Source organism: Pan troglodytes, chromosome 1 (assembly GCF_028858775.2).
Source record: "Pan troglodytes isolate AG18354 chromosome 1, NHGRI_mPanTro3-v2.0_pri, whole genome shotgun sequence".
Lineage (NCBI taxonomy): Eukaryota > Metazoa > Chordata > Mammalia > Primates > Hominidae > Pan > Pan troglodytes.
The window spans coordinates 166,023,451-166,050,328 of NC_072398.2; the positions used below are offsets into that span (position 1 = coordinate 166,023,451).

The 26,878-nt window shown below is 42.6% G+C and overlaps 1 protein-coding gene across 6 annotated transcripts in view; it reads left to right on the top strand.

Moving 5' to 3' along the window:
- The window catches only part of JAK1 (Janus kinase 1), a 232,444-nt gene that overhangs the window by 95,266 nt on the left and 110,300 nt on the right, over positions 1–26,878 (top strand). The window contains exons 1-2 of one of the 6 annotated variants that reach the window (XM_016919922.3): positions 4,412–4,629; positions 13,804–13,887. The exons of 1 other annotated variant lie outside the window; for it this stretch is intronic. The gene's annotated coding sequence lies outside the window, so the exon portion shown is untranslated. Of the gene's footprint in view, positions 1–4,058; positions 4,077–4,360; positions 4,630–13,803; positions 13,888–19,410; positions 25,199–26,878 lie in introns of those variants that run through there. 4 more of the 6 variants (XM_054683940.1, XM_016919919.3, XM_024346338.3 and 1 more) reach the window with 4 other exon arrangements.

Here is a 26,878-nt window from a genome sequence, read left to right on the forward strand (position 1 = left end):
GTGTGAAACTGTGTGTATGATTGATGGTTGGGTGGTTATTATTAATTTTCGAATAAGAGGCTTCTACACTGCATTTGGTTTAATTAAATTTAGATGTATGTCATGGATTGCATGTTAGAAGGAAATATTTGTATTCTTTTGTTTTACACTATTGTGTCTCTCCTATATATCATATATTCTACTGAGTGGCATTTTTTTTTTTTTTTTGAGACAGAGTCTGTCTGTCGCCTAGGCTGGAGTGCAGTGGTGTGCTCTAGGCTCACTGCAACCTCCGCCTCCCAGGTTCAAGCGGTTCTCGTGCCTCAGCCTCTCGAGTAGCTGGGACTACAGGTGCATGCCACCACGCCTGGCTAATTTTTGTATTTTTAGTAGAGACAGTTTTGCCATGTTGGCCAGGCTGGTCTTGAACTCCTGACGTCAGGTGATCCACCTGCCTTGGCCTCCCAAAGTGCTGGGATTGCAGGATTACAGGCATGAACCACTGCACCCGGCCCTTTTTGTTTTGTTTTGTTTTTTTGAGATGGAATTTTTCTCTTGTTGCCCAGGCTGGAGTGCAGTGGTGCCATCTTGGCTCACTGCAACCTCCGCCTTCCGGGTTCAAGCTATTTTCCTGCTTCAGCCTCCCGAGAAGCTGGAATTACAGGTGCCCACCACCACGCCCAACTAATTTTTTGTATTTTTAGTAGAGACGGGGTTTCACCATGTTGGCCAGGCTGGTTTTGAACTCCTGGCCTCAAGCAATCCACCCCGTCTTGGCCTCCCAAAGTGCTAGGATTACAGGTGTGAGCCACCGCGCCCGGCCTGTTTTTTTTTTTTTTTTTTTTTGAGACAGGGTCTCACTCTGTTTCCCAGGCTTCAGTGCAGTGGCACCATCCTAGCTCACTGCAGCCTTGATCTCCTGGGCTCAAGTGATCCTTCCACCTCGACTCCTGAGTAGCTGGGACCACAGGCATGTGCCACCACACTCAGTTATTTTTTGTATTTTTTGTAGATACAGGGTTTTGCCATGTTGCACAAGCTGGTCTCATTTTGAACTCCTGAACCCATTTTGAACTCCTGAACTCCCAAAATGCTGAGATTACAGGTCTAAGCCACCACGCCTGGCTCAGTGACTGTTTAAAACTTTCCTCTTCTCAAGCATAAAACTGAATTTCTTATCCTGTTTAGTCGGTGGCATCCAGTCGGTGGCATCCTTGGTCAGCTTATTAACCAATTCAGAAAATTTGGGAGTCATGCGAGATTCCTCTCTCTGCCTCAGTAGCCACATCTAATCAGTCACCAAGCACTGTCCATTCTATCTCCTCAGGCTTTTTGCATCCTCCTCAGTATCCTTCCCCAGTCCACTGCCTTAGATAGGCTCTCATCTCTCGCAGCTTGCAGTTTTACAATGACATGTAATTAATCTCCTTGCCCTCCAATTCATCTTCCACATTATCCCTAGACTAGTGGTTCTCAGTGGGGTGTGATTTTGCACCCCAGGGGACATTTGGCAACGTCTGAAGACATTTTTGGAAGTCACAGCTGGGAAAGGAGGAGGGTGGGGAGTTGCGGGGGGGTGTGATGGGGGAACAAGAGGACTTGCTACTAGCACCTAGTAGTCAGAGGTCAGAGATGCTGCTAAACATCCTACAATGCACAGGACACCCCCACTACAACAAGAATTTTCCAGCCCACAATGTCAATAGTGCTGAGGTTGAGAGCCCTTGCCCTAGGGTGATTCTTCTAAAACAAAAACCTTAAATCTCTCAAAAAAAAAAAACCCACTATTTTATTTTAGGCAAAAGTTTTTGCATGGGGTTCAACTTTTCTCATTCCCCAGTCACACAGCATATACTTTTTTTTTTTTTTTTAAGAGAAGGGGTCTCACTCTGTTGCCCAGGCTAAAGTGCAGTGGTGTGATCCTAGCTCACTGCAGCCTCAAACTCCTGGGCTCAAGTGATCCTCCAGCATCAGCCTCCCAAGTAGTCGGAAATACAGGCATGTGCCACCATGCCCAGCTAGTTTACCTTTTTTTTTTTTTTTTTTTTGAGAGGGAGCCTCGCTCTGTCGCCCAGGCTGGAGTGCAGTGTCACAATCTCAGCTCACTGCAAACTCTGCCTCCCGGCTTCAAGCGATTCTTGTGCCTCAGTCTCCCAAGTAGCTGAGATTACAGGCTCCCGCCACCACGTCCAGCTAATTTTTGTATTTTTAGTAGAGATGGGGTTTCGCCATGTTGGCCAGGCTGGTCTCAAACTCCTGACCTCAAGTGATTGGCCCACCTCGGCCTCCCAAAGTGCTGGGATTACAGGCGTGAGCCACTGCACCTGGCCTTTTTTTGTTTGTTTTTATTTTAGAGACAGGGTCTTGCTGTGTTGCCCAAGTTGGTCTCAAACTCCTGGCCTCAAGCAGTCCTCCTGCCTCAGCCTCCCAAAGTGCTGAGATTACAGGCATGAGCCCCCACACCCAGCCAGCATATACTATTACTGCCTGAATATGCCGCTACCTCCTGACTCCTGCCTCCTGTCGGCTACTTGAAGCTTATTCTGACTTCCTCAGACTCGGCTGGGTGACTGTCTTCTGTGATCACCATTACAGGACCGGGAATCACTGAATTGTTACTTGCCTGTCTCTCTGACTGCACTGAGCATTCAGAGGTCAGGAACCTAGTCTATTTTTTTTTCTCTGAATCTTCATCACCTAGCACAATGTCTGTTATAGACGAACAGATCTAAACTGAATCCAGGCCCTCTCCCCTGATTCCACCCTGTGAACAGCCAGATTCGTTCGTGGGCACAATGGGTTCACTGCTGCCTTCCTGACTTTCCTTTTTCTTTACATCCTCACCTGAAATGCTGTTCTTTCACGTCTCTGTCTCCCTTCATGTCACTCTCACCTGTTCTTTATGGTCCAGCTCAATAAAAACCCCTACCACTTCCTGAGCCCATGCCATGTGGGCTATATTATCATAGTTCACCTTCAGCAAAACCCCTTTAAGGAAGGCATTATCCCTATTTAACAGGTGAAGAAAATGATGCAAACAGCCCTGAGGTGTTGTTCAGAGTGTGGCAGATGAGACAAGTCTTGCACACAAACAGCCACAATGCAGGCAACCCGGGTTGCCTCCCTGTCTGCTCTGATCTCCGGTCTTCTTTGGTCCTCTTTTCTGTACTTCTGGAAGGCACTTTGGAGATCCTTTTGTCTGCTGCTCCACTGAGAATTGAGTCAACTAAGAATTGTTTAGGGCAACACAGGTGGTTACTGGTGGAGGCCAAACCTCAAATTCAGTAGTCTAATTCGGATGCTTGACTTTATTCCACACCCAGAATATCTTGCTCAGTTTCAGTTGCAGTAACTCAAGTGATCAGGAACTGTCCAGCAGGGTTAGTGAAGTCAGCACAGGTGGGGCAGCCTCTGTCCACAGCCCTGAAGCTGCAGAATTCTGACCGTGCACGGCCTCGGAGGATTTTCATCCAGGGATTGTCAGGGGGAAGTCGCTGGAGTGTTTTAAGCATGGGAGTGTGTGGAACAGATTTGAATTTTTAAAAGTTCATTGTAGAGAATTAATTGGGGGCTGGAGTGAACGGAGTGACGATTTAAGAGATGTTCGTGGTCCCTTCAGGTGAGAGATGGTGGCAGCTCGGACCGTGTTGCCGGAACATAGACAAGTGAACTGACCGGAGAGATACCTAAGGAAATAAAATTGTTAGGATTTGTCCGTGGACTGCCTACGAAGTATGAATCTTGGCTACAGTGTGACCTTGATTAAGATACTAAAGACTTAATTTGTTCCTCATGGATAAAATGATGCTACTACTTTGAGAGGTTATTAGTAAAAAATGAAAAGCGCTGTACATGCATTAGGTATCAGTGAATGTAGTTCTAATTCCTATTACGCATACGCTTTTTTTTTTTTTTTTCGTAAAGAGCTTTTAAAATACGGAATGGGTTGGATCTGCAGTAGCTTGTCCAAGCTGGGGGCTGTATTCTCAAGTTCTTTTTAGTCTAGTGCTCCACTAGCTCCCCTCCTACTCAGCTGGGGTAAGAAGCGGAGCGTATACGGAGGCTGCGGGATGCATTTATGCATCGAGCGCACAAAGGTGTGGCGGAGGGGGCTCCAGAGCTGGGAGGGGTCAATCTACGGGCGAATCCTGGCAATTTTACTCCCCGCGATAGATGACCTCGCGTCCTAGATGAGTTTCTAGATTCTAGAATCTAGAGGACGCGGTGAACAGAGACGAGTGGGGGCGGCTTCGCGAGCGAAGCCGGATGGGGGCGGGGCGGGTAGGCCGGAGGCGCAGAGTCTCCGCCCGGACCGCGACCCCGCCCCGCTTTCCGGGGCTGCCGCTGGTGACGTCGCGAGGGGGTGGGCCCGGCGGCCACGGGGGTGGGGCCGGCCGCGGGGCGGGGCGGGGCGGGGCGGGACGGGAGGCGGTGCGTCGCTGATCGCAGGCCGCGGCGGCCGCGGAGTATCCTGGAGCTGCAGACAGTGCGGGCCTGCGCCCAGTCCCGGTTGTCTTCGCCGCGACCCCTCCTCAGCCCTGGGCGCGCGCACGCTGGGGCCCCGCGGGGCTGGCCGCCTAGCGAGCCGGCCGGTCGACCCCAGCCAGCGCAGCGACGCGGCGCTGCCTGGCCCAGGCGCACACGGAAGTGGTGAGTGTCACCGGGGGAGGTGGAGGAGCCGGGGCGGCCGCGGTCGGCAGGCGAGGGGCGCGCAGCCCGGACTGGCCGGAGGCGCGGCCACCGCTCTTGGTCGGTCCTTAGGCTGCGCGGCCCGGGCTGCTCCTGAGCGCAGCTCAGGACCCCGCGGCTCGGGCGGGGAAGGCGGGGATTTCCAGCCCCGCGGAGCCGGCGGGCGGCGAGGAGGTCGCCGGGCGGGGGCCCCCGGCCGGGAGGAGAGCGGTTAAGCCAGGCCGCCCCCTCCCCCAGCGCGCACGGCAAGTTTTCATAAACAAGCCCGGAGCGCGCTGTCTGACATCCTGTTTATACCACCCCGAGATAACAGGCGCGGGCTGGAGGGCTGACGTCCCTAGCTCCTTGCACCGCGAACTTGACCGCCAGCTCCCGGCCGGGGTGGCAGCGCAGAAAGGTTTTCTTCTTCGGCCCCAGGAAGGAGGCTGAGGGTCTTAGCTTTTTTCCTTGCGGTCTCAGCGAGGGAAAGTTTCTGGGATTTGGAGCTGTGTGTTGGGCGTCCGCGAACTCGGGAAACGCCCCCTCCCCTCTTAGGTTCTGTTGGGAACCAGGCCTCAGGTAGCCAGCGAGAAGTGGGAAAGGTGACCCTGCGCGAGAGGACCAGGGAAGGGGGACAGTGGGAGAGAACTACCCGGGGAATTGCGAATCCCACTGGAAAGGGACTGATTAACCGAAACTGGGGCTGGTCTCTGGCTCCCTCACTCCAACTCCATCTGCGCATCGTCGGCGACCGGGAGCATCGGAGGACTAATAGACACTCCTCCAAAGTCACTCCCCAGGGTCCCTGGGATGTGGGCTCCTTGGATGTGTGTTTACCACGGAACTTCTAGATAAAAGATGCGATGTTTGCCAGGTGTTTGTGCACACGTTTTTTGGAGGGTTTGCACTCCATGATTTCCTGTGTGTTCCTGGGGAAGGGGACCCCGTCCTTCCTGCCACTCTTCTTACTACGTGGCTGTGAGCTGCCTTCTGCCCCTGGTTGAGTACATCGCTATACATGTCATTGACACTCTCCCCCCCAAGTCATAGGGTTTTTCTCTCACTGGCAGGAATTTACAGTGGTATAAAATTGTCATTACTTCTTTCAGGGAGTAAAACATGGGTAGTTAAGTGATGAGAATAATGCAGAGAGAGATGTAAATCAGGGCGTGTTTGGTTTTGGCTATTTTTTTATTTTTTGAAGAAAAGATTTGAGTTAAATATGGGTATAGGCACAGTAGATTTTGTTTAAGATGAGCAATTCGTATTGATTGAATCTTTGTTCTTCCCTTTCCAAAACCCCATTATGTGTTGTTTCTTGATTTTGCTTTTGGTGACTCTGATGTTTTCCAAGACCAGGGGATTATTTTCATTGAAGGATCAATGTGTTCTTTTGTACTTTGTGGTGAAGATTAATGGAGACCGCCAGGGTTCCAGACATTTCTGGTACACTATGCTTTGTAATGTGGAGAAAATGTCTCCCCTGTATAGATCCAGATCACATTTAAAGATGTGAAGACATCATACTGGAATGACTTTGGACATTATAAATAGGAATAATCATAACCTCTTCTTAATTCTGTATATCATATTAACTAAGCGCTTTGACCGAGTCTTAGTTTCTGCAAATAGATACAAAACTATGTTTTTTTACTGCTAGGATTGCAGTGTGATACTCCACACTGAATACAGCCAGTTTAAATGGTTTCCTCCATTTCATACTATACTAATTATTTACTACCATTGGGAAATGATTGTAGAGAATGCATAAATTAGATACAGGTAAAATAATTCAAACATTTCCTAAAATATAACTACATTTCAGTTGTTGTAATTTAGGATCTTAACATGAGCTTGGCTAAAGCCATGTACTTCCGACTGAAACAAGCATTGAGAACGTGTAGGTTGATACTCATTTGTGTAGAGAGAACAAGAGAACACTAAGGTATAACTGCATAGCAAAGACCATGATCTGTGTTTTCTAATTCTCAGATTCCTCTGGTGTTTTTTTCCCCTCAAACACACCTCCCATTTTGTATGTCCTTATGTCCTGATAAGATAATAGCATGCTGTTAGAAGATTTATTGTCTGAGATGTGAATATTCATACAAATAAATTTTTCTTGTTCATTTTCACATTTAAAACCATTATTTTAAGTGGATGGGGAATTGGCTTATTAATGGAATCTCGCTGAAGAAGGAACATTGGATGTTCTGTGATTATTGTGGCTCAGTGTTATATGGAACCTTGTCATTGAACAGGAGTGTTGGAAGGAACTTTCAGATTTTTTTAGACTAGTAAGGGTATGATTTTGCACCCAATGAGATATTTGCAGTTTCTGGAGACATTTTTGGTTGTTACAACTTGGGGGAAGGGAGCGGTGCTACTGGTAGGCATCTAGTGGTTAGAGGCTAGGGATGCTACTAAACATCCTATAACGCACGAGACAGCCCCCCATCCCAAACAAAGAATTATCCATCTCAGTAGTGCCCAGGTTGAGAAGTCCTGCTTTGGAATACTGAGTAAGGAGCAAGAAGATCTGGGCTCTTGTGGCAAATTTTTTCACTTCAGGGCACCTATTTTCTTCATTTGCAAAATGGAGATAAAAATATTCTCCCTGGTCATCTCGCAGAGTTTTGGGGAGAAGTCAGGTAAATAATGCATGGAAACTGTGACGTGCTATGCAAATCATAACTAATATGAAGAGTATTTTTCATAAGTGAATCATTAGATTTACCGGTAGTTGAGGGAACCAGGGTTAAGGCAATATGTTGAGTAAAAAGCCGCCTGTGGATGGTTTGATATTATCGAATTCTTTGTTATTCATTTTTTGGGGTAAAGGTTTTTTTAGTATACTTAGTTTTCTTATTGTCAGAACATGTACTTTTTAGCTCTATAATTTCTTTAAGCAAAGGTTATTTTTCCCATCATAACAATAAGGAGAATTCACTATAGAAAAATTAGAAAATATAGGAAAGTAGAAAATAGAGGGAACAAGTCATTCATGCTCTACTCGCTTGTCCATTTAAGCACACTCACATCCTTGCCAATTTCTTTTCTATAAGAGCAGTTAGGATTCAGAGAATGATGAGAGAGAGTAGCTGGTGACCAAGGAAGGTGTTCCTTGTTTCTGTGCCCTTCATTTCTTTCTTTTTTAATAATTACGATGTAAAGGTAAATTACATTATAGTAGGCATCAGAGACATCGGTTCATTGTTTTTATTATTATTTTTATTTTTCGAGATGGTGTCTCACTCTGTCGCCCAGGCTGGAATGCAGTGGCACAGTCTAGGCTCACTGCAACCTCTGCCTCCCAGGTTCAAGTGATTCTCGTGCCTCAGCCTCCCGAGTAGCTGGGATTACAGGCACGTTCCACCATGCCTAGGTAATTTTTGTGTTGTTTTTTAGTAGAGATGGGGTTTCACCATGTTGGCCAGGCTGGTCTAGAACTTCTGATCTCAAGTGATCCGCCTGCCTTGGCCTCCCACAGTGCTGGGATTACAGGCGTGAGCCACCGCGCCTGGCCTGGTTCATTGTTTTTATACTTTCCTTGCTGCCTCCAAGCCATGTTCTCATTCAGCTTGTTTCCTCTCTGCTTCTTACTCTCCCCCGTGCTCAGCTAGGTGTGCCACTGTTGCTTCCTGTCTCAGAAACCCTCTGGTTACATGGGATTTCAAACAGCTGTCATGTTGAAATGACTGGGTTTCAGGGACCGGAAACTAATTCCTGTGAGTATTCTTTCCTCTGAGGTGCACCAGCCTTCTTGGCAGTTTAAGGCGACCGGAAAGCATAAAACATTAAGCTCATTTCCGTGATACCTCCACTTCTGAGGGTTTATGATCCGTGATTCTTTGTAGTTGGCAGTGGGCACACATTCTTCCTTGGTGCTCTGCGGATAAACTGCCCAGTCCTGAGGCAAGACCTGCTTTAGAAGCAAAAGGATAATTTCTTTTAAGTCTACTCTGGCCAGAAGATAGAGCTGGCGTTTGTTGGGATGTTTTTAATCTGCGTAACTGAATTTACTTAACAGTACTATTCACACTAGCATTTTGTACATTCTTTTATTCATTTAGCAAATACTTGTTGAGCTCTTGCAGTGAATCTCAGAGAGTGAACAGACAGACAACAAAACAGGTACAAATCTGTCCTCGTGTGGAATTTACAGTCTAGTGGAAGACCCTGAGGGCATGTTCAGTTTTACAGTTGCAGACTATATGCATGTAAAAGAGTAAATCTTTGTGATTGTAGAATGTTTCCTAGAACCCTTCATGGCACTCCTTTGAAGTTTGAGGACTAGGAAGTAGCTTCCCCTTGTTATCTTTCTTTTTTTAATGTTACAGATTAATTCATTCTTTGTATGCACAGACATCTCTTTGGTACCTATTAAGTGCCTGGCAGAAGGATAAGACACAGTTTATATGGAAATAAACTTGCTATACATAGCTGTAACACATTGTGGGTGATGCTGTAGTAGCAGTCGGAATTAAGAGCTCCAGGACCCTGAAGAGAGCTAATTCCTGCGTGGAGCCCTTGTCAAATGCTTTTTTGAAGAGGCTTCATTTGAGTTGGACCTTGAGGAGTGAGTAGGAGTTCCTTTGTTTTAGGGTGGGAAGGAAATCTAGGCAGAGATACAGTGTGAGCAAAGACATAAAAGTGGGCATGTACGTGGTGTCAGTGGCAGACTTGGAAGTGGCCACTAGATTAGAGCAAAGACTGCTTGGGAGGGAGCGCAAGGAGGTAGGGCAGGACATGCAGGTTGGGTCCAGATTGTGAAGACCGTAGCTCTTTCCACAAATTTGTGAGCAGTGTTAGGTTAGGGACTGAGGCCTCTGTTGAACGAATGAGTGGGGAAGATGAGAAGCCATTTGAAGTTTCCAAGCTCAAGAATAACATCGTTAGCAAATGGAAGACCTGAAGCACTGAGAGTTCTATGAAGGGTGAGCTTCATCTGACCATTGTGCAAATCTCTCCTCCCCATCCCAGAAAACGCCTTTTATTATCTGCCATTTATCAACTATCCAGAAGACTACTAGGAAACAAGAAAGGCTTCGAGCCAAGCAAGATGTCATGAAGTTCATCCATGCTTTTCTTACAGTGGAATAAAACCTACTTTGATTTGCTTTTAATTTATAAAGACTTTTTTTGACAGTTTATCTAACTGGTTTTTAAGCCATTAGGAAATTAAATACAAGAAACCTAAGAGGCAAGAGTTGTTAAGTGGATGAATACAGGAAGACATGTTCTCAGAGGCAAGCAGTGTTAATTTTTATCTTAGAAGTGAATAAGGAGTTTCTACTGGTTTATGACAAGGAGAACCAAAACTCAAAAGTGAAACAATCTGGGGCATTTAGTGGAGGGCAAACACCATTGTCAACATGCTAGCAATTTGAGGTTGCATTGTTAATCACAGCACAGTATGGTGTTTGGTATTGGTAATGATCATCAAGCCATGAAGAAGAGGTCAAGTTGTTGAGCATAAATGAAGTGAAAGTTCACATCTCTAGCAGAAAAGGGCAACTTCAGATGTCTCATTTAGGGGTTAGGAGGTATGTAAGAGGGTCTGAGGACAATATAAGAAGCTGCTTTCAGAGAATTTCTGTAGACAAATTCAAAGAAGAGGTTTTCTTCAGGGTGAAACACCAGTGAGGAATCTTTGCTTTAACTCAGGGAAGATTACTTAAGAGTGATCTGCGAGAGAAGGTTGACTGTGAAACCTAGGAAGAGGAGCTGCGGCCGTCTGCATAGAAGATAGTAATAACTTGAAGCCGGCTGTAGGAGACTAAATCACATCAATTTATGGTACCTCTGAGTAGAAAACAGACTGATTGATTGTCTTTTAGCCTTGTTTTGTTTTTTGATTCTGATAGTCTGTTTTTGGAGGCTCTGGATCTACACTGTATGATTTGATCCTAGCTGTGAGTTTGCAAGCAAGTTACGCCTGTTTCCTTATCCATAGAATGACAATAAAGACAGTACCTACCTCTGAGGTTGTTTTGAGGGTTGAATGACTATGCTTAAGATTTTGAAATGATGCCAGCATGAGCTGAAAATGTGCTAGCTATTTTTACATTTTATTTTATTTTGAGACAAGGTCTTGCGCTGTCACCCAGGCTGAAGTGCAGTGGTGTGGTCATAACTCAAGTCAGCGTTGACCTTCTGGGCTCAAGCAATCCTCCCCACCTCAGCCTTCTGAGTAGCAGGAACCACAGACATGTGCCACAATACCCAGCTAATTTTTAAATTGTTTTGTTGAGAGAGGTTTCATTCTGTTATTCAGGCTGGTCTCGAACTCCTGGGCTCAAGCAATCCTCCTGCCTTGGCCTCCCAAAGTTTTGGGATAATAGGCATGAACCACCATGCCTGGCTTATTTTATTTTAATGATTGATAAATAGGATGTGTATTTTAAAACAAACCGTCAAATTATATTCAGAATGTTTAACATAGTAGGGAAGATGCCACCAGTAGATACAAAACAAAGACTAACAGATATATTCTATGTTAGATTTCAGTTAGCAATGAGTAAATCAAAAAAGAAGGCAGTTTCTCAAATCTAGAAGGGTTTATTACGTAGACAGTGCCAAAGGTGCTAGGTAAATTAGGTTTTACTCTTATTTTTAAGGAAAAATGACTTAACAAAGGTGCTTTTATTTAATTTAAAGTGCCATCCAAGGTATATAATTTGGTAGGAATGTATTTGACTTTCTGGGAAAGTTAATGTGAAGATACTGTGTTGACCTCACTGATTCAGTTTACTTAGCAAGTTGTGGGCTATTGGCAGAGGCACCATGTATACCTGTTTGTAAAACGGTGTCTTCAGAGTTGTGTGGAAATTAAATATCTTGTAAATCAGATAATACTCCAGGGAGTTTTGCTGGTAAGGAATTATAAGAGTTTAAAGGGACTCTCAAATATGTATTCAGTTTCTATGGAATGCCCTTTTACAGTTTCTGTTTCCATAAACATATTTTGCTTTCCTAAAGCAAGATTTACCCAAAATGTAAAAGTGTGCAAAGAGTTGGCCCTTCCTCCTAATCATAGATGTGTGTTTTAAAATATTTTAAATGTATTTCCTTCTTGGTGATGTATACGTTGGACTGGTTTCTTGGGTCTGGGCATTATTTATACTCAAGAACAGTTGTTGCCACGTGATTGGAAAAGAGCTATTGATGTCATTCTCATCCCATATGCTTTGACAGCAAAGGAGTTAGCTGTATCTTCCCTTGTCTTCCCACTCTAGAATGAGAAAGACAATAAAGGTCCCTAATTTGATTTGTATGGAGGGGGAGTGGGTAGGAAAGTCCACTTCAGCTGAAAAGGCTGACCTGTAGGTATTTAAAACATAAATTTAGGTCTGTTATTTTCACATACACTTGGTAACTCAGACTGGTCTGAATATAAAGTAGAAATAGCTAAGAACCATTTGTAATGAATGCAACTCTTATTTGTTTTTAATGGTGTTTTAAGGACTTAAGGGTATTAGAACTGACAACAGTTTATTCAGTTAAGCACAATTATATCTGGAGGCTTGCTTGCACAGTTAATTTGATCAGGTTGTAGTAAGGCTGTATAACAGTTTTTTTCAATTATGATTTAAAATAATGTTTATATTGTACTAAGAGAAAAGATAACAGAAAACAACTCAAGGAAAAAATAATCTGCCAAATATGTGTCTTTCCAGATAAAAATCTTGTTATTAAACTAGTTTGGTGGATCACACACAGGGATGCGGACAGATGCAATTTATATTATAAAGAAAGAGGTACAATGGCTTTTTGCCAGGTGTACCTGCAAACCCATTTTAGCACTAATTCACATAACATAGACTAAAAAGTAATATGCTAATGTCTTAATTTAATATTCTGACTGATTTTGTTCAGTTAAAACCATTCTGTAAAACTTAAGGCAAGTCCACGAATCACAGTATACGGGTTATCTTTTTGGGAAAATCATTTGATGTAACTCCAAGGAACCTCATGTTTTTACTTGTGTAGAACGACCATTCACTTGGGTTGGCTGGAAGTAGGAGGAAGTCAGAGGAGGTCATATTGGCCCAAACATAAATTGTAAGCCCACCTGATGTGATTTAGGAGGCAGGCCACCTACCATCTACAAGCTGGCTGAAATACAAATGCTCTTAGGTTTTCATGTTTGTTCCTTTATTCAGCAACTCTCTGTAGATCTCACTGTATGTGAGAACAAGATGGGCTTGGCTCCTGCCCTTAGAAAAGTTCCTTGCTAGTTGAAAAAACAATTCAGCAATTATATTACTGTTTGTTACAATGATGCTGAGTACCGGGAGAGATGTCAGAGGTGGGTTGTAAGAAAAGGGAGTCTGCAGTACACTTTTTTTTTTTTTTTTTTTTGAGACGGAGTCTCGCTCTTTCGCCCAGGCTGGGCTGCAGTGGCGCTATCTCGGCTCACTGCAACCTCTGCCTCCCGGGTTCACGCCATTCTCCTGCCTCAGCCTCCCAAGTGGCTGGGATTACAGGCTCCCGCCACCGCGCCCGGCTAATTTTTTGTATTTTTAGTAGAGACGGGGTTTCACCGTGTTAGCCAGGATGGTCTCGATCTCCTGACCTCGTGATCCGCCTGCCTCGGCCTCCCAAAGTGCTGGGATTACAGGCATGAGCCACTGCACCCGGCCTGCAGTACACTTTTATACATGGAAATCTGAAGTGTGAAAGAGCTGTGCTAAGAGAATGAGGAGGATTTCCAGTGAGAGGCAACAATATGTGCCAAGGGCCTATGGTGGGACCAACAGCCTGCAGCTGGTGCAGAGAGAACAAAGGTGGAGGCTGGTGAGGCAGGAAGGAACCTGGTCAAGCAGGGCCTTATGTGCTTTATTACTTTTGGGCCTTATAATGCATTAGGGGAAGTTGAAGTTTTTAAACAGGGTAGTAACATGATGAGATTTGTGTCCCATGAAAAAACGGAAGGATCCCATCCACTCACTGCTGCCCCTAGAGCACCTCTCCTCTCTTTCCTCTTTCCCTTCATTCTGCTGCCAAATACCTTGAAAACCTTCACTTCCTCCCACCCACTCATTCTTTAACCCTTTGCAAACTGACTGCCACCTCCACACTCATGAGACTGCTTCCTTGAGGTCACCAGTGACCTTCTTGCTGTCACATTTTAACACCTTTTTTCTGCCCTAGTTATCTAAAACAGTTCATGCTGCTGAAAACCTCCTTCCTGGCAGATGTCCCTCAACCCTGCTGGTGCCTGGCTTCTGAGACACAGTAAGGACCTCCTTTCTCTGTATGTCTCTGTTCTCTTTTTGAGTATCGCCTCTTTCTCTCACTTCTCCTCCTCCCCCAGTGAGGATGTTTCTAAAGGTTCTGTGAATGGTAGATTTATATGTTGCGAAAACTGTGCAGATGACCCACTTTTGCCTGAGCTCCAGTTGTCCCTTTTTATTTATTTTCCTTCCTCTCTGCTCCTTACCTCCCCCAAATACTGGTTGCACAGTTTCAGACACTATTCAAGGCACTGGGGACACTGGGGAACAAGAGAGGAAAGGTCCCTGTCCTTAAGTAGCCAACAGTCTAAGATGTTTAACACATTGATAAACAAGATAACTTCAGGTGGTGATAAGTGCAATAGAGAAAGTTAGCAAGGTATGGGTAGTTAATGCTTAGGTTGGGGGGTTGGGAGAAGGGCTCCTGGTCTGAGAAAGTGACATTTAAATTCAGCCCTGAAGGATGAGTAATGAGTAGGAGCCAGGCAGTGCAATGATCTGTAAGAAAAATGTACTAGGCAGAGGGGATAGCCAGTGCCGCGCCCCTTCAGTGGGATGAGCTTTCCATTTCACACTGGGCTGCCTTGCTGTGTGTCCTTTGACACCTCCCATTTAACTGCTCCAAGATTGATACCGTCTTTCTTTCCGACCCATCATCATAATAATGCATGATTTCTCTGTTTCGGTTAATACCGTCTCTATCCACCACCCTGAAAACCCTAGGCCAGCAGTCTGAAAACTTTGTGAGGGGAAAGACAGTAAACATTTTCAGCTTTGAGCACAGTACAGTCTAAGTACTGAATCTGCTATTGTAGCACCAATGTAGACATAGACAGTATGTAAACCAGTGAGTGTGGCTGTGCTCCAATACAACTTTATGTATGGACACTGACATTTCTATTTTCACTTGTAACAAAATATTTTTCTTTTTTTCCCAACCATTTAAAAATGCGTCAGCTTATTGGCGTTCAAAATGGGCAGCGGCAGGCCAGGTTTGGCTCACAGGCCAGGATCTGCTGCCCCCTGCCTTAGACTAACCCTGATCTCTCCCTTTGCTTTTGCCCCACCCCACCTCCTCCCTAGGCCCTCTCAGGGCTCCCTCCCTGGTATTCGTATTCAGCACCTTTGCCACTCACTGTCCCCACTGCTGCAGCCTTCCTTCGGCTTTCTTTACCTGGGTGATCTATCATTGCACACTCTATGTCCATGTGCAGACATTATTTAGCTCCCACTTAGAAGTGAGCACATGCTGTATTTATCTTTCCGTGTCTGACTACTGATCACAAGCCTTTAGAAGCCCCTATTGCCTATAGAAAACAATCCAAACTCCACCTTAGTCTGATAGTAAAGGTTCCTTATGCTAAAACCTCAGTTTAACTTTCTAGCATACTCTCCTATTTCTCTCCTTCTACACTGTCCCAAAATAGATTATTCATTATTTTGCTTTCAATGTTTCCCATGCTTTTCTGTGTTCTTGTTCATTTAATGCACTTTTCCCGTGCTTCATGCTCTCCATCTGTCAGAATTCCATAGCTTTCAAGGCCCCTTCAAATGTCCCTGGTCTCTTCCTCTGCCCCTCCCTACCCCAACAAGCGGTGTGTATACACATAGTCCCCTGGTGGTGTGTGATCCTCTGTTCCAGTACGTCGTGTTCTGGTCTGTGCTTCTGTTCTTTTGCAGACACACCTCCACTATGCAGTCACGAGGCCCTTGAGGACAGGAACCATCTCTTTCTTCGTAATGTCACCTTTCCCAGTAGGCACACGGCTGTTTATTGAATAAACACAAATCCTGTGTACACTTCCTCAAATTGTACAAAATTTGCAGGAGATTCAAAGTGGAAACATTTTACTGAAGGGAATTTGGTCAAATTACATCCTTGATTCTTGTATAGGTGGTACAGTTTTGTAAAGGATCATCAAGTATTTTGGAAGACTCATTGGCTCTGCCAGTGGCTTAGATAAATAAATTCGGGCAAGTTATTGATCTCTCTCCTCAGAGAAAAAAATTGATATGTTTTCTTTTATATAAAGAGAAAAAGAAAAAGAAAAAATGTGATCTGTAACTCATTATGTTTCCTTGCTAGAAAGCTCAAAGATATGTTATTTGCCTGTTTTTAGTTGCTATCCAGTTTTCTTACAATAATCTCTCTGCCTCAGTCTCCTCATCGGATTACTTGTCACATGTGTTAAATCCTTCTTTTAATTGATGGTTCTGTTGTATATATCTTTTATATTTATATAGGTAGCCTCAACTCTCCTTTTTTTGGAGAGTGGTAATAGAAATATAAATAATAAATAGTTGCCCTTTGGTTTCCCCAACCTGTGGTGACAACAAGATAATAAAACAGATACTTATCCTATATAAAACAGGCAAAAAGGCTTTGGGACAATATGGGAATCATGATGTGGGTTTGGTGGAAAACGAGCAAAGCACCTTGTAAGGATCTTGTAGTCTGAAGATTAAGGTGTGCTTGGGGTAGGTCATGTCCTCCCAGGTCTGTGGGATTTGTAGCACATCATCCCACGTGGGGAGGAGAGTGGGCACGGGCATGAGACTATTTATTAGCTTTTACTGTGTCAGTTGTTGGGTTATGTATTTTGCATTTGATATTTAATTTAATCTTTGTAATAGCCAGAGACTTGGATCTTATTGGCATCATTTTCCAGATGAGCAGAGCTAATAAATGGCAGAACTAGAATTCAAATCTGAGGCTCTCTGGCATTGAAAACAACAACAAAACATGTTTCTATTCTTCAAAGAGACTTTTTCTCCTGGATTGTCACTTGTCCTTTTCTTTCTCTTTCTCTCCTGACATTGGTATTTAAAATGAGAACCTAGGAAACTTGTTTCTTCTAACCTAATGTTTTTGAAGCAGTTTTAGGTCCTTGGAGATGTGCCTTGATGTGTCTATACAATATAGTATTTGGTATTGTTAGATATAAAGAAGACCTGAGGCCGAGTGCGGTGGCTCATGCCTATAATCCCAGCACATTGGGAGGCCAAGGCAGGCAGATCACTTGAGGTCAGGAGTTCAAGACCAGCCTGGCCAACACAGTGAAACCCCATCTCTTCTAAAAATACGAAAAAAAGAAAAAAAGAAATTAGCTGGGCATGGCAGCACCCACCTGTAATCCCAGCTACTCAGGAGGCTGAGGCGGGAGAATTGCATGAACCTGGGAGGCAGAGGTTGCAGTGAGCTGAGATGATGCCACTTCACTCTGGCCTGGGGGACAGAGCAAGACTGTCTCAAAAAAAAAAAAAAATTTTTTTTGTTTTTTAGGTTTTGGGGCAGGGCAGTTGGGTTCATTTAGCTGTCCTAAAGAAAGTTTGGTATATTTTTGTGAAATATTTATTTTAAAAGTTGTATTGCTGTTTTTGACATTTTAAGTCAGACGAGATTTACTGTTGCTTTATATTACCTGACTGTTATATAACACGTCCTGTGTTTACCTGTGTGGGTCTGAGCATACCAGATGTGGTGTTATGAAAAGCGTGCTGGACTTGGAACCAGGACGAGCCGATGTGAGGCTGTCCTCTGCCACTTACTAGCTCTGTGACTTTGGGCTCATAATTGAGCCTTATTTTTTCTCAATTGTAAATGGACTGTGTAGTACCTGTCACAGAGGAAGTTTTGTGAAGCTTAAATGAGGTAGAACCTACAAAATAGCTTCAGACAGTGCCTGGGATCCAGCAGCATTTAACGAAAGTTACCCACTGCTACCCCAAATACTGAATATTGCCAGAAAATCTGTAAATGATTACATAATGTTTACACCTTTATAAGTGGTAACTTTGTAGGTAAATATTATTCAAGTTATGAACCTCTGATTTAGGAAACCTCCTTAGGCAAATGGTTGGCTTCCCACTACAGAAACATCAGTAATAAGATAGTGGTTTAGACTCCCAAATCTGCAACCAGTCTGTATGTTTGAATCATGGCTTATGATCAATCATAGCTGAGTGATCGTGGGCAAGTTATTCAACCTCTTTGTGCCTCAGTTTCCTCATCTGTAAAAGGATAATGGGATAATAATGGCTCCTACCTTATGGGATTGTGAAAATTAAATGACAATGTGTGTTTATGTATGTGTGTGTTTGTCTGTATTTGTACCAATACCCTATTGGAGTTTACCACTATTATTTACTGTTCCTCTTCTCTTTTCCTCCCTGTGTAAACAGCCCATAAGTTATCTGGAAGTTCCCTAGTATCTCCCTCTTATCTTCTGTTACTGGAAGACTCCTTTTTCTTCTGTCTTTGGTCCCGTGTTAGTTGCTTCATTTTAATTGAGGCTATCTTATTCTAGTGTGCAATACATTCTCATCGATCCCTTCCCTATACATTTCTTGCCTAGACACTTCGAAAAAGTCTTTTTGTTTTGGGTGGAAACTGAACATTTTCTAATAATGACTCATAAACCCAGCCAGGTGTTAAGGATACTCCTATATCAAGGAAAATGAAAGCTATACAGTCTCAAGCAAATGAAAAAACTATATAAAATGCCTAATTGTTTATTGAATGTTTATGCCAGAAATTCAGATCAATAAACTGAGCCTTAGAATGGTTGATGTTTAAAGGTACCCGGCTTTTAAGTGAAGCCAGACCAACCTGGCCCTTGGTTTCACAATCCCTAAGCTCACTTGCCTTAATAAGGCCTCTAGGCACCACCTCAAGACTCCATCTGCACCCCTTATGAACCTACACTCTGCTTTCCCTCACACTCCTGCTTTTGAGATGGCAAAATCACTTATGGTTCTTTTTGGCTGCAGTAATATTTCCTGCTATTTTGGCAGGGCAAATGTATAGCGTTTCAGATACTTTATGTGTTAAATTGGCCTTTTGTGTGTTGGCTTGGAAACTTAACCACATTTACTGCAGTGTGTCTGGGGGAAATGTGCGCCAAGTTTCAAACAACCAACTGGGAATGAATTCTTTAAAAGGCAGAACTTGTGCCTGGCGCGGTGGCTCACGCCTGTAATCCCAGCACTTTGGGAGGCCGAGGCGGGCGGATCACGAGGTCAGGATTCGAGACCATCCTAGCTAACACGGTGAAACCCTGTCTCTACTAAAAATACAAAAAATTAGCTGGGCGTGGTGGCGGGCACCTGTAGTCCCAGCTACTCAGGAGGCTGAGGCAGGAGAATGGCGTGAACCCGGGAGGTGGAGCTTGCAGTGAGCAGAGATCGAGCCACTGCACTCCAGCCTGGGCGACAGAGCGAGACTCCGTCTCAAAAAAAAAAAAAAAGGCAGAACTTGTTTATAGCTAAGGGCTGCTGGTGTATTTATTTGAGTGTGTTACCTGCATTGGTATGCTTTAAGGGCTTCTGTGTCATGCCTGAAGCGACATATTCTGGAATGTATACATTATTGCACTTCCTTGGTTAATTGTCCTCACTGTTGCTGACCTTTGTACACTGAACCACTGCCATTGTGTTTGGCACGTAGTAGGAACCCTCATTGTGTTTGGCACGTAGTAGGAACCCTGCGAAGAGACTTATTTAGTCCTCTTTAAAGATCAATGGTTCTTTATACTTTTCTGTATGCTTGATATATTTCAATTTAAAAAAATCAGTGGAGTAAGGAAGGATCAGGCAACATTGAAAGAGGAATATTGCCACACAGTTGCCAATCTGATGAAAATACTGCTTATGCTAGGTCAAATTGAGACTCTGAAAGGTATTTGGGAGCCAGACACTTATGAGAATACATATTGCTTTGAATATTGGAAGAAAGCAAAGCAGTCAAACGAATTTCTTCTTGGCTTGGAGTTTTGTTTACTTTTCTCAGGTTAGAACTGATAGTTCTAATGGTTTTAAGAAGTCATGGAGAACAGGCCCACCATGAACCTGAATATTTGGTTCTGAGTTTATAGCCATTGTCTAGTAAATACTGTTTAAGGGTTATTAGCACACAATGATCATAAAATCTTGTAATACTTTTAAGAGGTGTAAGAAATTGAAGTCACCTGAGAATACTTCCTTCTGATTTTACAGTGGAGAAATAAAGGAATCAGAGCGTTTAAGTGACTTGCCTAAGACCTGTCTGGGCCACCACTTTAGGGATTGTTTTTTAATCCATCATCATGCTGGATTTGTTACTGAGCGATAAAATGGTACAGAAGGTAGTCACATAGAGAATTTAGGAAATAAAATACTCATTTGTTCAAATACTTCTTAGGAGGTTGAGATATATCTATGGGTAGAAGATTTAGAGGTTATTTAAGAGAAATTAGGATTGTCTAGGGTCCACCCCTCACCGTGGGGATTCTGAAGGGCAGAGTCTTATGAGAGAAGAGAGATCAAGTTACTTGGTGAGTGAGATGTTCTAGGTGCTCAGTCCAAGGGCTGGCTGGATGGCTAGCACTGAACTTGTGTGGATGTTTGTTCAAACTAATCAGCCTACGATTGGTTTGTTCCTAAGAATGATAAAACTTTGTTCTAGTTTTTTAAATTGTAATAATAATTCTGTAAGCATTTAAGAAGAATGCTTTCTTTAATGTTGACTTTTTTTTTTTTTTTTGAGACAGAGTCTTGCTCTGTCTCCCGGGCTGGAGTGCAGTGGCACGATCTCGGCTCACTGCAACCTCTGCCCCCGGGTTGAAGTGATTCTGCTGCCTCAGCCTCCAGAGTAGCTGGGACTACAGGCGCCCGCCACCATGCCAGGCTAATTTTTGTATCTTTAGTAGAGACGGGGTTTCACCATGTTGGCCAGGATGGTCTCGATCTCCTGACCTTGTGATCTGCCCGCCTTGGCCCGCCAAAGTGCTGGGATTGCAGGTGTAAGCCACTGCGCCCGGCCTAATGTTGACATTTTTTACTCCTACACGAAGCTGTTATGTTTTTACTTATTCTTTTCTAGTCTTTATCGATAATGTATAAATATGTACTGTATTATGTAATTTTAATTGCTGGATACATATACCTGTCTTCTTAAACTTTTTTATTCTATTTTAGTAGAGTCTTTGTAATAATCATTTTTGAATGTAGTATTTAGTTGTGTTAATTTATTTTATTTTTCTTAAGTAATCTATGATAGAATAAGCTATTTCTGTTTTTACAGAATATTGTAGGGAACCTTTAAAAACACACAATTAGCATTTTTCTGCTAATTGCTTTATTAGGATGAATGCATAGATTTACTGTGTCAAAGGTTATAACCAATTTTATGACCTTTAGTATGTAATTCTGGAAAATTAAACAGAAACTTAAGTCACAAATGGCCTTAAACATTGGCAGGAAGCTGCTGATTTCCTGACTGTTGTACAGGCAACCCACTGGCAAGTAACATGTCAAATACGGACCATTATAATTCCTTATCATAAAGGCAGATACAGTTTTCTTCAAAGGACATGAAAATAATTTATTTGCTTTTGATGCCTTTTCTCACTGGGAAATGATATTCTGTAAGTGCACAATGTGCACTTGAATGTGAAGTTGTGGTGAGGATTTTTATTTTTATTTTTGTACAACCGAGTTATAATAAAGGAAACAAACTTTATGTCACTTCTAGGCTGATGAAATACCCTAGTAAATGCAGTGCATTTTTGCATGACTAATAGGAGTAGGGGCGGGGCTTTGACTTTTACATCAGTCAGGTTAAAATCACCTGTTTGCTGGTTTCCCTAAGACAGTGATGTATTGCCCTTTGCTTAACTTTTTGTTAGTTGGGAAATGTATTCTACTTTGATGACTGGTGTTTTTCTGCTTAGTGGGGATATTTTCTGTGAAGCCAGGATAAACAATTCTATAATGCAAATCTGAACACATCACTGCCTTGCTTAAAATCTTTCACTAGCTGCCCTTTGCTGTTAGGATTAAGTCTATCCAAACTCCTTAGCATGGTATAAAGAGCCTCTCATGGTCACAGCCTTCCTTTCCTTCCATTCCCTTTCTTGCAGTCAGCACTCCAGCCCTTCTGACCGTTTTTGTTTCTTAAATATGTTGTGATCTCTCTTACTTCTAGGACAGTAAGTTCTGTAGATTCCTTGGTGAATATACAGCCTTAGAGACTGCAAGAATTCTGAGCAGTATTTCTAAGGGTTAGATTTCCCTCCAAGTACCATTAACATTCTGGGCTGCCACATTTCAAGATTTACTCTGGAGATGTGAGGTGGAAGCCATGTTAAATGGCTGGAAGATAATCCTGTGGGAGAGATAAGCTTTGTCATTTTATTTTTACCAGGTGTGTTGCAGTGAGTGTTGAAAAGCCTTCCACAAAAAATAGAGTCTTCTTTTTTCCCCTGTTATGATTAAATTACTGGCTGCTAATCTTTCATGATGAAGAGAGAAGCCCAAAAGCAATTTCAGAACATGCATCTCATGCTGATTAGTGGTTATAATGATTTCACATGGATAGTATTCCTTGTGTTTGAAAGTTATTTTATTGGTGAGATCTGCAAAATCAACAAGGCTAGTTTATCTTTGCAAAAACTTGTGACAAGCTTATAGCTACACTCCTTGGGGAACACAGTTCACATTTAAGATTTTGCCTCAGGCACCTCTGTTCAGCTTTATGCTGTGTCTTTCAGATTCTAGATATGAAACTGGTTTGACATTAATACCTAGCATGATAGCTTTTTAGATACACTCTTTGCTTGCATTAAGTCAGACAAAATCTGCAGAGCCTAGCACTATGCTCAGTATATGAGCTGCTTTCTCTGTGTATCTTGGTTCATACGAGAGTCAGTGTACCTAGGCAGTCAGTAAACAGTCATTGATTAGATTTGGATTTAATAAATTTAAGCCTGGCCAATAATTAGTGGGAACCAAACCAAGGCAACCTATAGTAAATGGAGCATTGCATCGAAGATCTCAGTTCTTCAAATAAGGCACAGATAAAGGATCTCTATGTATTACCCTCCTGTTCTTGGATTTAATTGTTCAAATGTTTCACGCAAACCCCAATTTCAGGCTAATATTTAGGCATTCTCTTCTATGTTATACCTCAGGTAATTTGGAAACATTTGTATTTCTAAATCTATTTCTGTATAAACTTTCTATGAATTGTATATCTCTCCCTCTCTATATTATATAGTATAGATTTAAATTGAAAAATTCATTGTTCCCTTCAGAGGTGTAAGAGTATTCTGGCCCAGCTGGAAATGTTATGTTAAATTTGAAATTCTACTACCTAAATTTTGGACTTGTGTACTACTGTTTTAGTAGAGCTATATGATACTGCAGATAAAGTTCCAAAACAATCTGTGGTGAAAAAATTCTTGTTCAGGGACCTGTTGTTCAGTGAAACTGCTTTTCTATTGGGTACCTGTATTCTTTTTTGGTTAAGTTAAAAAAAAAAAAAGGATTTATTGGCCTATGTCTTAAGGGGGTTGGGGGAGGACCCATGGTTCATGGACTCCAAGGATATAAAGGCATTCCCCTTCTCAGTAAGAATCCTGCTATTCTGCTTCCTGTTCATTGGTCTTATTTTCTGCCACAATGAGGTTTTATCCACATGATTTGAATAGAGAACAGTTGGCTGCCCCAAGATGATGTCTGTTTATCAAATCTCCCTGAAAGACTTGTGTTTGTGTCACCCTTGGTCTGGAAGGTGGACAGTGCAGGCATGGATGGGGGTCAGGTGGGACACTGTGATCTGTAGTGTTAACAGAATCACCTGGTATGAGAAGTTTCTAGAGAGATAAAAACAGATGTCAGCTGTAATATCTTGAACTGGCAGTTAAAAATTTTTTTGTAAGTTGTGGAAAATAAACAACATAAAATTTACCATGTGAGCCATTTTTAAGCTTACAGTTCAGTAGTGTTAAGTACATTCACGTTGTTTTACATCTAATCTCCAGAACTCTTTTCATCTTGCAAAACTGAAACTCTGTACCCAGTAGATAATAACTACCCATTGCTTTTTCCTGCTAGCTCCTGCCAACCACCATTCTACTTTTTCTATCTCTGGATTTGACTACTCTGGCTACTTCTTATAAGTGGAATTGTCCATAATGTCCTTTTTCACTGGCATGTTTCACTTAGCATAATGTCCTCAAGGTTTATCCATGTTTTTGCATATGATGGAATTTCCTTCCTTTTAAAGGCTGAATAATATTCCATTGTATGTATATACAACATTTCGTTTATCCATCTATGTTGTTGGATGCTTGGGTGGCTTCTACCTTTTGACTGTTGTGAATGATATTTCTATGAACATGGGTTTGCAAATATCTCGTTGAGACCCTGCTTTCAGTTGTTTTGTGAACTGCCACTTTTTTGGATAACTCTCATTTGAAACTATGTTCATCTTTTTTTCCTTAAAAACTGCCCGTAATTAACTCTTTTTGGTGCCCAGTAAGTGGAAAATTTAGAACAGCAAAATGTTTGCTTTATTCAACAAGCACCTTCTCAAAATCTAGAAAACAAAGAACATTGAGAACACTGTGGAAGTAAGTATGATTGTGAGTAGCTGGCTGACGTAGAAGATTTTAATTTTTACTATGATGCATAAATATGTACCTTTGCAAGTTTTAGCAGACAAGAGCATGAGGTCCGATCATAGACCTATGACTTTGGGGAAGTTACCTAAAGCCTTGCCAGCCACCATTTACTTATTTGCAGAGAGGGGGTTGGTTATACCTGCTAGGGTTAATTAGACTATTAAATGAGATAACATGTGCAGAACACATAGCCAGTGGTAGGTGGTCAGTAAGTGGTTTCCTCTCTCCTGTATTCTTTCAGGGGAATAGAAGACGACCACTGTGTGAGGATCTCTGTATTGTTCAGCTCTGATGCTCCTCCTACTGTGGGTGGTAGATCTCCCTCTTAACAAGGCTTTCTTGGCAAGCATTTTTAAACTTTACATTTTCTTATTTTTTTATTATTGTTATTGATATTTTGTTTGGCATAGGTACTGTATTGACATGGTTCAGAAAGCAAACCAGGGCCGGGTGCCGTGGCTCATGCCTGTAATCCCAGCACACTGGAAGGCAGAGGTGGGTGGATCACTTGAGGTCAGGAGTTAAAGACCAGCTGGCCAACATGGTGAAACCTTATCCCTACTAAAAATACAAAAATTAGCTGGGCGTGGTGGCAGGCGCCTGTACTCAGGAGTATCCCAGCTACTCAGGAGGCTGAGGCCAGAGGATGGCTTGAACCCTGGAGATGGAGGTTGTAGTGAGCTGAGATCACACCACTGCACTCCAGCCTGGGCGACAGAGCAAGACTCTGTGTCAAAGAAAAAAAAAAAGAAAGAAAGAAAACCAGTATAACAGGGTACAAATTGAGAAGGTTTGCTCCCATTTTTGTTTGTCCGTCAACTTCGTTCCCTGTTTCCTTAAGTGCTCTTCTCATCTCTAGGACCTATTAATGTAAGTATATATTCGTATTCTTTTTTTTATTGTACATAAGGTAAATACTCTGTATACTATATACTATTCCACCCTTTGCTTTTTTCATTTTACCCTATATCCTCCTCTCTTTCCTTATTAGTACATCAAGTATTTTCTCGTGTGAATAGACCATGACTTATTTAACCAGTCCCCATGTAAGGGACATTTTGTTTGCTTCTGCACTTTTGCTGTTATAAATAGTGCTATTTGTGTAACTTTGTATGTAGAAGGTCAGATAAATTCCCAGAAGTGGAATTGCTGGGTTAAAAGATAATTGCATTAATAATTTTTATTAATATTCTCAATTGCTCCCCATGGGGTTAGTACCTTTTTCCATGCCTTGAAATTTACATATTTTTGTGCATTGCAGACACCTCTCACCCCTTGCTGTATACCTTCTTTTGAACTGCCATCTTGTTAACATGGAGAGAACTGGCAAGTGCAGGCGATTCCTTCTTGTGTTTCGTAAGGGCTAGTGGACTGTTGGAGTGCTTTCCAAGCAGGTGCCAGGGTTTGAGATTGTAGTGTGATATGCGACTAGGGGTTCTGCCCATCCCGATGTGCTCCTGTTCCCGTCTCAGGACCTGAGGATGGAATGGCTGAGTGTGTTGTGAGCCCAAGGTGCCAAGTGCTTCTCGGGGGAGAATCAGTTGCTCTGTGCATTAAAGCAGTATTGGCTGCTGCCTCCCTTCCTTGGAAGTTTTTGTTCTGTTTTTTTAATTTCATAACTTTTTACAAAAGTTATTCCTATTTATTGAAGACTTAGAATCCAGAGAAAAGACAAAAATCACTTGGACTCTCACAACCTTTGTTAATATTTTCACGAATATCCTCTCAATCGTGTGTGTATCCCCAACATAAATGGTGATTATATACTGCATAATGTTTCATAACCTTTTTTTCCATTTGCTAGTGTATCATGACTATTGTAAAATCTTTCAGTAATGATATCCCCCTGCCCCCAACACATGCACATGTTTTGTGTAGATTTCTATTGGGTGGCTTCACCGCGATTCTGTGTTCCTGGATGAACATTTATGTTTGTCTTGTTAGTCAACAACCCTACGATGAAAATCCTTCTGGCTAAATCTTGTATGTTATTATTGTTTGCTTAGAATACATTTCTAGAATTAGCAAACAATAATAACATACAGGAATTAGAACTTCTAGGTCAAAAGACATGTACACATTGCTCTCCAAAAGTGACATATTATTTATATTCCTAAATGAGAGTACCACTGTCATCATACTCAATTTGTGGATATAATAATTTTTTAAAAATTTCCAATTTATTAGTAAAAAGTGATAAATCTATCTTTTACTCTGTAGATATTTAATTACTGGTACATTTAAACTTTTTTTTTTTTTTTTTTGAGACAGAGTCTTGCACTGTTGCCCAGGCTGGAGTGCAATGGTGCGATCTCGGCTCACTGCAAGCTCCGCCTCCTGGGTTCACGCCATTCTCCTGCCTCAGCCTCCCAAGTAGCTGGGACTACAGGCACCTGCCACCACACCCGGCTAATTTTTTGTACTTTTAGTAGAGACGGGATTTCACTGTGTTAGCCAGGATGGTCTCGATCTCCTGACCTCGTGATCCGCCTACCTCGGCCTCCCAAAGTGCTGGGATTACAGGCGTGAGCCACCGCGCCTGGCCTAAAC